Below are 8,483 nucleotides of genomic sequence, written 5' to 3'. Positions count from 1 at the left end.
GTGGTGTGGAGGGCTGGATGAACAGTGGATGGTGTAGGGGTGGCCGTGGAGCGGTGGTTGAACAGGACCCTGTGGTGTGGAGGGCTGGATGAACAATAGACGGTGGAGGGATGGATGAACAGTAGACGGTGGAGGGATGGTTGAACAGTAGCCGGTGGAGTAGCGCACGGTGGAGGCTGGATGAACAGGAGCCCGTGGAGGCTGGAGGAGGTCGACGGTAGCCCGTGGAGGCTGCAGGAAGTCGACGGTGGAGATGAACAGTATCCCGTGGAGTCCCGTTTTGCGGTACGCTACACCCCTCCCGATGAACAGGATCCCCGTTTCGACCGTAGGAGGTTTGTTTCGTCCGTTTTGCGGTACGCCACACCCCTCCCGATCAACAGGACCCCCGTTTCGACCGTAGGAGGTCCGTTTCCTCCGTTTTGCGGTACGCCACACCCCTCCCGATCAACAGGACCCCGTTCCGAACGTAGGAGGTCTGTTTCCTCCGTTCTGCGGTACGCCAGGCCTCGTTTACATCGCCTATTCCATCCAAGCCCTCCCGATGAACACGACCACGCATTCCGTTCCGCCCCAGCCGGTTGGCTCCCACGCGTTTCGTTGCCTCCCGATGAACACGACACATTTTGTTGCCTCCCCATCAACACGACGCATTCCGCTGCCTCCCCATGAACACGACGCATTCCGTTGCCTCCCCATGAACACGACGACGACGATGTTACTCCGTTCCGACCCAGCCATGTACATGAGCCCTCGCCGTACGTATGCGCGAGTAGGCGTTTGAGACCTCGCCCGTATGTACACATACGTGGCCGTATTTTCTTTATTGCACCATGGCCGTTGTACGTACGTGTACATGCTACGTGCGCGCCTCTACTACGACACGTGCGCGCCTCTACATCCACCAGTTTATATGTACGTACACGTTCGCGACCAGAATGACAACAGTATGTACGCTTCGACCAGGTGGGTCCCGACTGTCACGCACTTCCTTGTCTGCGAAGATGTAGCTGGTGGGTCCCAGCAGTCAGGGGCGAATCGTTTTTTTTTTGCCCAGACGCACTTCCTTGCGTGCGAAGATGTAGCTGGTGGGTCCCAACAGTCAGGGGGCGAATCGTTTTTGTTTTTGCCCGGACGCACTTCCTTGTGTGCGAAGGTGTAGTTGGTGGGTCCTAGCAGTCAGGGGGAAACGTTTTTTCACGAAATACAGTGGTCCGTCTGGTGGGTCCCCGCTGTCAGGTGGAGGAATAATTATTTTGCACGTAATAAGGAGGCACTTACTTGCTGCGGTCATGGACCCAGCTGTGAGCCTCTCCACGCACAGTACTCTTCCGATGGAAGTCGGTCGTTGACCACATTGACCACGCCGCGCCGAGAGCACCACGCCGGTGGACGAGGACGAGGCCTAGGAAGGGGACGACACGGAGGCAGGGAAGACTCGGCATTTGTTTCCCACGCGGAGGGGAGTACGACTGTATGAGGGTTTACTGGTTCGTCTGCCGTCGCTGGAGAATAACAGCAGGTGTGGGTGAGTAGAGGGATGGCTAGGCCAGCGATGAGAGTACGGTGGGGCGGTGAGGCCTGCGCGGCAGCATAGCCGGCCGCAGGGAGGAGGGAGCAGGCAGTCCAGCTGGCGCTTGTTTGAGCGGCTAGAGCAGGAAGAGCAGAGATTGAAGAAGCACGACGGCCGTTGGATGGACATCCAATCGTCACTGCTTGTGCGTCAACCTTTTTTTTAGGAAAGCCTCAAATCTGTGGAAAACAGCATACAACCCATCTCCCATTATTTCTAATAATTTACAGCCCATTTGCTAATTCTTAAGGTTTTTTTGGAGCCCATATTCTCTTTGTTAGCATTACAGCCCATATTGTGGCCACGGTTAAAAAATTATACGAAATTTTGCATATTTCGGTGCGGTCCGAACTGTTTTTAATCCCGAAATTTCGACTCACATTCGAACTGATTTTAAAAATATATGTATATCAATATAAAATCCAACAAATTCTCCACGCATAAAAATTAATGTAATTTAAAATCTTGAATGAAAAAAAAATTGAAACTAATTGCTGGTTTGATGTGTTTTAAAAATGTACATCCCATTTCTCATTACTGATGGGCCATTTTCTCGGCCAGTCGAATGAAAGCTCTCATCGTCTTGAAAGATTTACAGCCCAACAGGCCTAACAAAGCGACTTACTTGGCAAATCACAAAAAAATTGGGTTGTGGCCGTGGACCCAGCTGTCAACCTCTCCATGTACAGTACTCTTCCGATGGAAATCGTTCCTTGACCACGTTGACCACGCGGCGCGGAGAGCACCACCGCGGTGGACGACGACGAGGCCTAGGAAGGGGACGACGCGGAGCCGAGGAAGATGCGGCAGTGGAAACCCGCGCAGAGAGGAGTATGAGGGTTCAGTGGTTCGGCTGTGGTGTGAGGCTGCCGTCGCCACAGGGCCTGGCCAGTGGTGGGAATAGTAGGGGCAGTGAGGCCTCCACGGCAGCATAGCCGGCCACGGGAGGCAGGAGCATGCGGCACGACCGGCGCTGCTTTGGGCGGCTAGAGCAAGAAGACCAGAGGTTGAAGAAGCACTACGGCCGTTGGATGGACATCGTACGGTCACTGGAGCTAGAATCGTTCATATTGACTAAGTTGAGAAAGCCCTTCGTCCCCATCAACTTAGTAGGCCCACAAGACAGCCTCCCACCAAGGTGGGTCCCAGCTAGCTGGGGGAGTATTCATTTTTTTGTGCGTAATAAGGAGGCACTTCCGGTGGGTCCGAGCTGACAGCGGGGGGAACATTTTTTCGCGAAATACGGTGGCCCGTCCAGTGGGTCCCAGCAGTCAGGGGGAAACGATTTTTTTGCAAAATACTGGTGGCAAGTCCGATGGGTCCCCGCTGTCAGGTGGAGGAATAATTATTTTCCGCGTAACAAGGAGGCACTTCCTTGCGGCTGCCGTGGACCCAGCTGTCAGCCTCTCCACATACAGTACTCTTCCGATGGAAGTCGGTCGTTGACCACATTGACCATGCCGCGCCGAGAGCACCATGGCGGTGGACGACGGCAAGGCCTAGGAAAGGGACGATACGGAGCCGGGCCACGGGAGGCAGGAGCAGGCGGTAGCACAGCCGGCCACGGGAGGCAGGAACAGGCGGCACGACCGGCGCTGCTTTGGGAGGCTGGAGCAAGAAGAACAGAGGTTGAAGAAGCACTATGGCCGTTGGATGGACATCATACGGTCACTGGGGTATTGACTAAGTTGACAAAGCCCTCCGTCCCCGTCAACTTAGTAGGCCCACAAGTCAGCCCAACAATATGGTGGGTCCCAGCTAGCAGGGGGGTATTCATTTTTTTGGGCGTAATAAGGAGGCACTTCCTTGCGTGCGAAGATATAGCTGGTGGGTCTGACCTGTCAGTGGGGGGGACGTTTTTTTCGCGAAATACAGAGGCCCTTCCTGTGGGTCCTAGCTGTCAGGTGGAGGAATCATTATTTTGTGCGTAATAAGGAGGCATTTCCTTGCGTGCGGCTGTGGACCCAGCTGTCAGCCTCTCCACGTACAGTCCACTTCCGATGGATGTCGTTCATTGACCACATTGACCAGGCCGCACCGAGAGCACCAGGGTGGTGGACGACGGCGAGGCCTAGGAAGGGAATGACAAGGAGCCAGGGAATACTCGACAGTTGTTTCCCACGCGGAGGAGTATGAGGGTTTACTAGTTCGTCTGCCATTGCCAGAGAATAACAGCATGTGTGGGGCCGTGAGGCCTGCGCGGCAGCATAGCCGGCCACGGGAGGAGGGAGCAGGTAGTCCCGCTGTTGCTTGTTTGAGCGGCTGGAGCATGAAGAGCAGAGATTTAAGAAGCACGACAGCCGTTGGATGGACATCCAACAGTCACTGCTCTCGTGTGTTGACTAAGTTGACAGGGCACTGCGTGTGCGTCAACCTTTTTTTATGAAAGCATACGCGTCAACCTATAGTAGGCGCACAAGTCAGCCTCAAATCTATGGAAAACAGCATACAGCCCATCTGCCATTATTTCTAATAATGTACAGCCCATTTGCTAATTCTTAAGATTTTTTTTGGAGCCCATCTTCTTTTTGTTAGCATTACACCCCATATTGTGGCCACGGTTAAAAAGTATATGAAATTTTGCATATTTCGGTGCGGTCAACTATTTTTAATCCAGAAATATCGATTCACATTCAAACTATTTTGAAAAATAATTTATATAAATATAAAATCCAAATAATTGTCCACGCATAAAAATCAATGGAATTTAAGATCTTGTAATGAAAAAAAATTGAAACTAATTCCCGGTTTGATGTGTTTTAAAAATGTACAGGCCATTTCTGGGCAAACCGAATGAAACTCTCATCATCTTGAAAGATTTGCAGCCCAGCAGGGCCGATAAAGCAAGTAGGCCTTGTTTGGGTATTTCTTTAAAAAATAGAACTGGGCTAGCCATTTTCAGCAAGAAAAAAACACAACTGGGCTCATGATGTGGTAAACATAAATAAAACCCTGGCTAGACGGGCCACAGCCCCCGCACAGCCCCGTTGTTACCCTAATCCGTCGCTAAAACTAGTATAAATAACAACTGCTTGTTCCTCAAAAAAACTGCGCGACTTGCTGGGTCCCTGGTGTCAGCCGCTCGTAGTGTAATTCGCTCGTTTATTGACTACGTTGACAATGGCGTGAGACCCAGATGTCCAACCATTAGGACTAGGAGGAACCATATTTTTGGGCTTGTACTATAGAGGCACTTGCTTGCCTACTGCCATGACACTGGTGGGTCCCTACAGTCATCCTCGCCACGTACAGTCATCTCCTTGTTCCTCTTGCTTGTTGACGATGTTGACAACGCAAGAGGGAGGCGCACCGCACACGGCGAGCGAATCAAGGCCACAAGACGGAGGACGACGGCGAGGCCTCGGACAGAATGAACAGGAGCCGTTGAAGATGCGCCGGTCCAGTCGCAGTCGGAGGGGAGTACGAGGGTTGAATGGTTCGGGCACGGGTGCGTGTTGGGGCTGATGTCGCCGGAGAATAACAGGACGTGTGGGGGAATAGAGGGAGGGACTGGCCAACATTGGAGGGTACGTACGGTAGGGCGGTGGAGGCGCAGCCAGCCATGGGAGGCGGGAGCAGGCGGAGTCGATGGGGTGGTTTGGTTTGGGCGGCTGGAGGAAGAAGAAGACAAGAGATGGAAGATACACGACAGATGTTGGATGTCAATCCAATGGCTGGTAGGCAGAATCGTTTGTTGACTGGCTAGTAAGTCGACACCACCTTCTATAGGTCCCAAATGTCAGAATCCAAATCTGTCACGGTCATGCAGCCTTTCCTATGAAAATTTACAGCCCATTTGATGTGCTAGTTCGAAATAAGTTTGTGGGTGCTGGTGGGGGCTAATCACTTGGCTTCTGTAATGCACAGTGAGCTCAAGCAGCCGTCGTGAGTGATGTTATTTCCCTTGGTTGTGATTTGTTACAATATTTCACTCTAAATTAAACGAATGGCAAGCCATTGGCCTTGTTTCAAAGAAAATATGACAGTCACAGCCGAGTTGAAAAGGGCAGGAACATCTAACTCCAGCTTACAAACTGTACAAAAGCACGAGGGTCGATTGTTCATCACGTTTACAAAAAAAATCAGATTGAAAAGGGCAACAACATCTAACTCCAGCACTGTTTTCTGCAGTCACAGTCAAATGGATCGGTCAGGTCCATAGAATGAACATCCTGGGTCGTAAAATTTACTGGATTATGACCACAATATGTTGTAAATAGAAGCCCGGCACGTTCAGAAGCTCTTTTGCCCACCTGAAACTCCTTTTTTGCTCTTCGACATACCCATCCATCAAAACCACGCTGCTGATAAACTTAAGCCTGATGGACAATAGTAACCTTGCATTCAGCAGGAAGAATGTGACAAATCTTGTGTTTGCACGGTTGGCTACATATCGTTCTAGCGTTATTGTCTTCAATCGAATCTCATGATAAGTGAGAAAATCCCGATGCTTATGAATCCACCGATTGGTTATAACTTTCTTACCCCGTCATGTTGCCTAAATAGACATGAAGATTGAAACAGTTAAGGTCTAAAAGAAGAGTGTCGAAAGAGCAACAGCTGAACGGTTAATTCTAGTACACTATATGCGGGCTTCCAATGTGCGTGAAATTATCACCATTATATACAACTTCTCCAGACATGGAAAGCATTGCCGCAAGCCAATACTCTTGTTCAGATCAAAACTATTCATTTGGATATATAAGATCTTGACAGAATCCAGCACCATTGATAGGCCATCCATGGAGAAACTCTTCATTGAGCATAGAACATAATATTAGTAAAAAATGTGTACTCCAAGATGATATATAAATTATGCGTAGGAATTTAAAATGCAGCTTATGGTTATAAGTGTAGATGATAATATAAAGTACCTGAAGAACTGTGGAGCCAAACACCATATTGAAATGAGCACAGAGATCATGTATTACACCCATGGTCTCCAGTTTAGGCGCAGAGAGGACGGTTATTTGCAACGGTGAATAACTAGAATCAAGGATCAACGTTTGAAGTGAAGGGGCATCTTGGATGATGAGCTGCCTTCCTTCAAAAGAAATTCCAATTCTTACAAGGTTAGGCGACTTTATTTGGAGACAACCGATTCTAACTGTGAAAACAAGCACCAAGCACTCCAGCGCAGGGCAACTGGAGTGGGAAATGCTGTGCAATGAGGCCTCCGATATACGAACCCGCACAAGTGAAAGTTTCTTGAGAAATGGGAGTCGAAGGTTTAGTACCAGATTGTCTGGTAGGTAGCACAGCGCAAAGGTGGCGGTGTGGAGAGAGGAGGAAAACCGCGAGATGGACATCGGTGCTAAGGGCACAAGTTCATGGCGTTCGGTATGTAGTATGTGATTTCCAGGGGAATAGTAGAACTCAAGCAGCTGTAGTTCTGTGAATTCAGGGAATTTCAGCCAGGCGTCCACCATGCAGGGCATGGTATGCTTGCTCAGGTAGCATGACGGGATGCAGAGGCTTTGAACGGAGCCCTGGTGGGAGGAGATGATGGCTCTAGGGATTTCAAAATCATTGAAGAGAGATAGCTGATGACAGTCGAGATTAAGGGGCACGGCACGCCATAGAGGGCGCCACCGAATTGAGAGGACTTGGGTGCGGCAGCAATCCTTGATGGGGAGAAGCGAGATGATCTCCCCAAGGACGGCGTCCGGGAGATCGCTGATGCGGTCCACCCGAGATTCTATAGGTTCCTGGGATCCGGTGGGGGCGGGGTCGCCACTTCTCCCAGCGCTGCCGGGTGCGGGATCTACAACAGGCGTCACTGCTGGCGGGAGCCTCATCTTCTTGGCGCTGGGGTCAGCCGACTCCATTTTCCTCGAGGGCGTCGCGTCGCGCTCACGGATTTGAGCAGAGTAACGAATGACGAGCCTAGTTGTAGTGCGAGCGAAGAAGAAGGGGAGCTGGGGGTTTCTATAGGAGTGAGGAAGAAGGGGAGCTGGGGTTTTCTGTAGGAGTGAGGTGAGGAATTTGGGGGTACGAGTGGAGCGAGCTGACGTGAGGTGGGTGGGAGTGAGGAGCAAGAAGAGCAGCCAGGTTTTTTGGGGTGGGCGGTGTGCTGGGTGTGGGTAGCGCCTTTTGAATTGATTTTACTATTTACTAGTGTGGATTGGCTGTTTTGTCTTGGGCCCAGAGAAACAATTACTACTGGTACAGTAGAGACACTCTACAGCTACCCAGAAAAACAATTACTACTAGTACAATGGAGACACTCTACCGCTTCTGGCTCCTCCTAGGTCATTGAAACGTCTCCCTCTACTGAATGTCGTTATACTTTTGTTCACCGACATGCGGGCCATGTAGCGCGCGGGCCCAAATGCCATCCACCAAATTAGAAGGCAGTATGCAGGCGGAGAGTCACCCCGGTCATAGCGCGGCAATAACGAGCCATCGTATCACAAAACCCCACCTCCCCGCAGTCTAAGTTTGACGGACAAAGCAACCATCATTTCACTCTTCGCTGAATCCCCTTCTCCCTCACCGTCTTCAAGAAACTCGCATATGCCACTGTTCTTCTCTCCCAATGAAGGGAAGGTAAGCGGATCCTTGATGTTGGTATATTTTTGTTCAGAGAAAAAAAAGAACTTTTGCAAAGCAGTAACCCATCCTCACTCTCTTTTTTGTTTCATTGTCATTGCGATTGTGTTTTCCTTTTAGTGGTCTCCTAGTATTCGTTAGTTTCATGATGAACCAAGGAGAACCAGGCAAAGATCTGCCGATATTGGCGCAGACGCGGGAGGCTGACCCCCACGAGATAGAGAGCTCCAAGAAGATGGAGGCAACCACCGAGCCGACCCCAGATACGCGCATAACCACTACTAAGATGGTCAACGCCCCGTTTGAGGTTACAGCCCCTGTGGCACTGCAGGAGCAGTTTTCCCCCTTCGAGGATGTG

Source organism: Triticum dicoccoides, chromosome 1B (genome assembly GCF_002162155.2).
Source record: "Triticum dicoccoides isolate Atlit2015 ecotype Zavitan chromosome 1B, WEW_v2.0, whole genome shotgun sequence".
NCBI lineage: Eukaryota > Viridiplantae > Streptophyta > Magnoliopsida > Poales > Poaceae > Triticum > Triticum dicoccoides.
Note: the sequence above shows the minus strand (reverse complement) of the source record.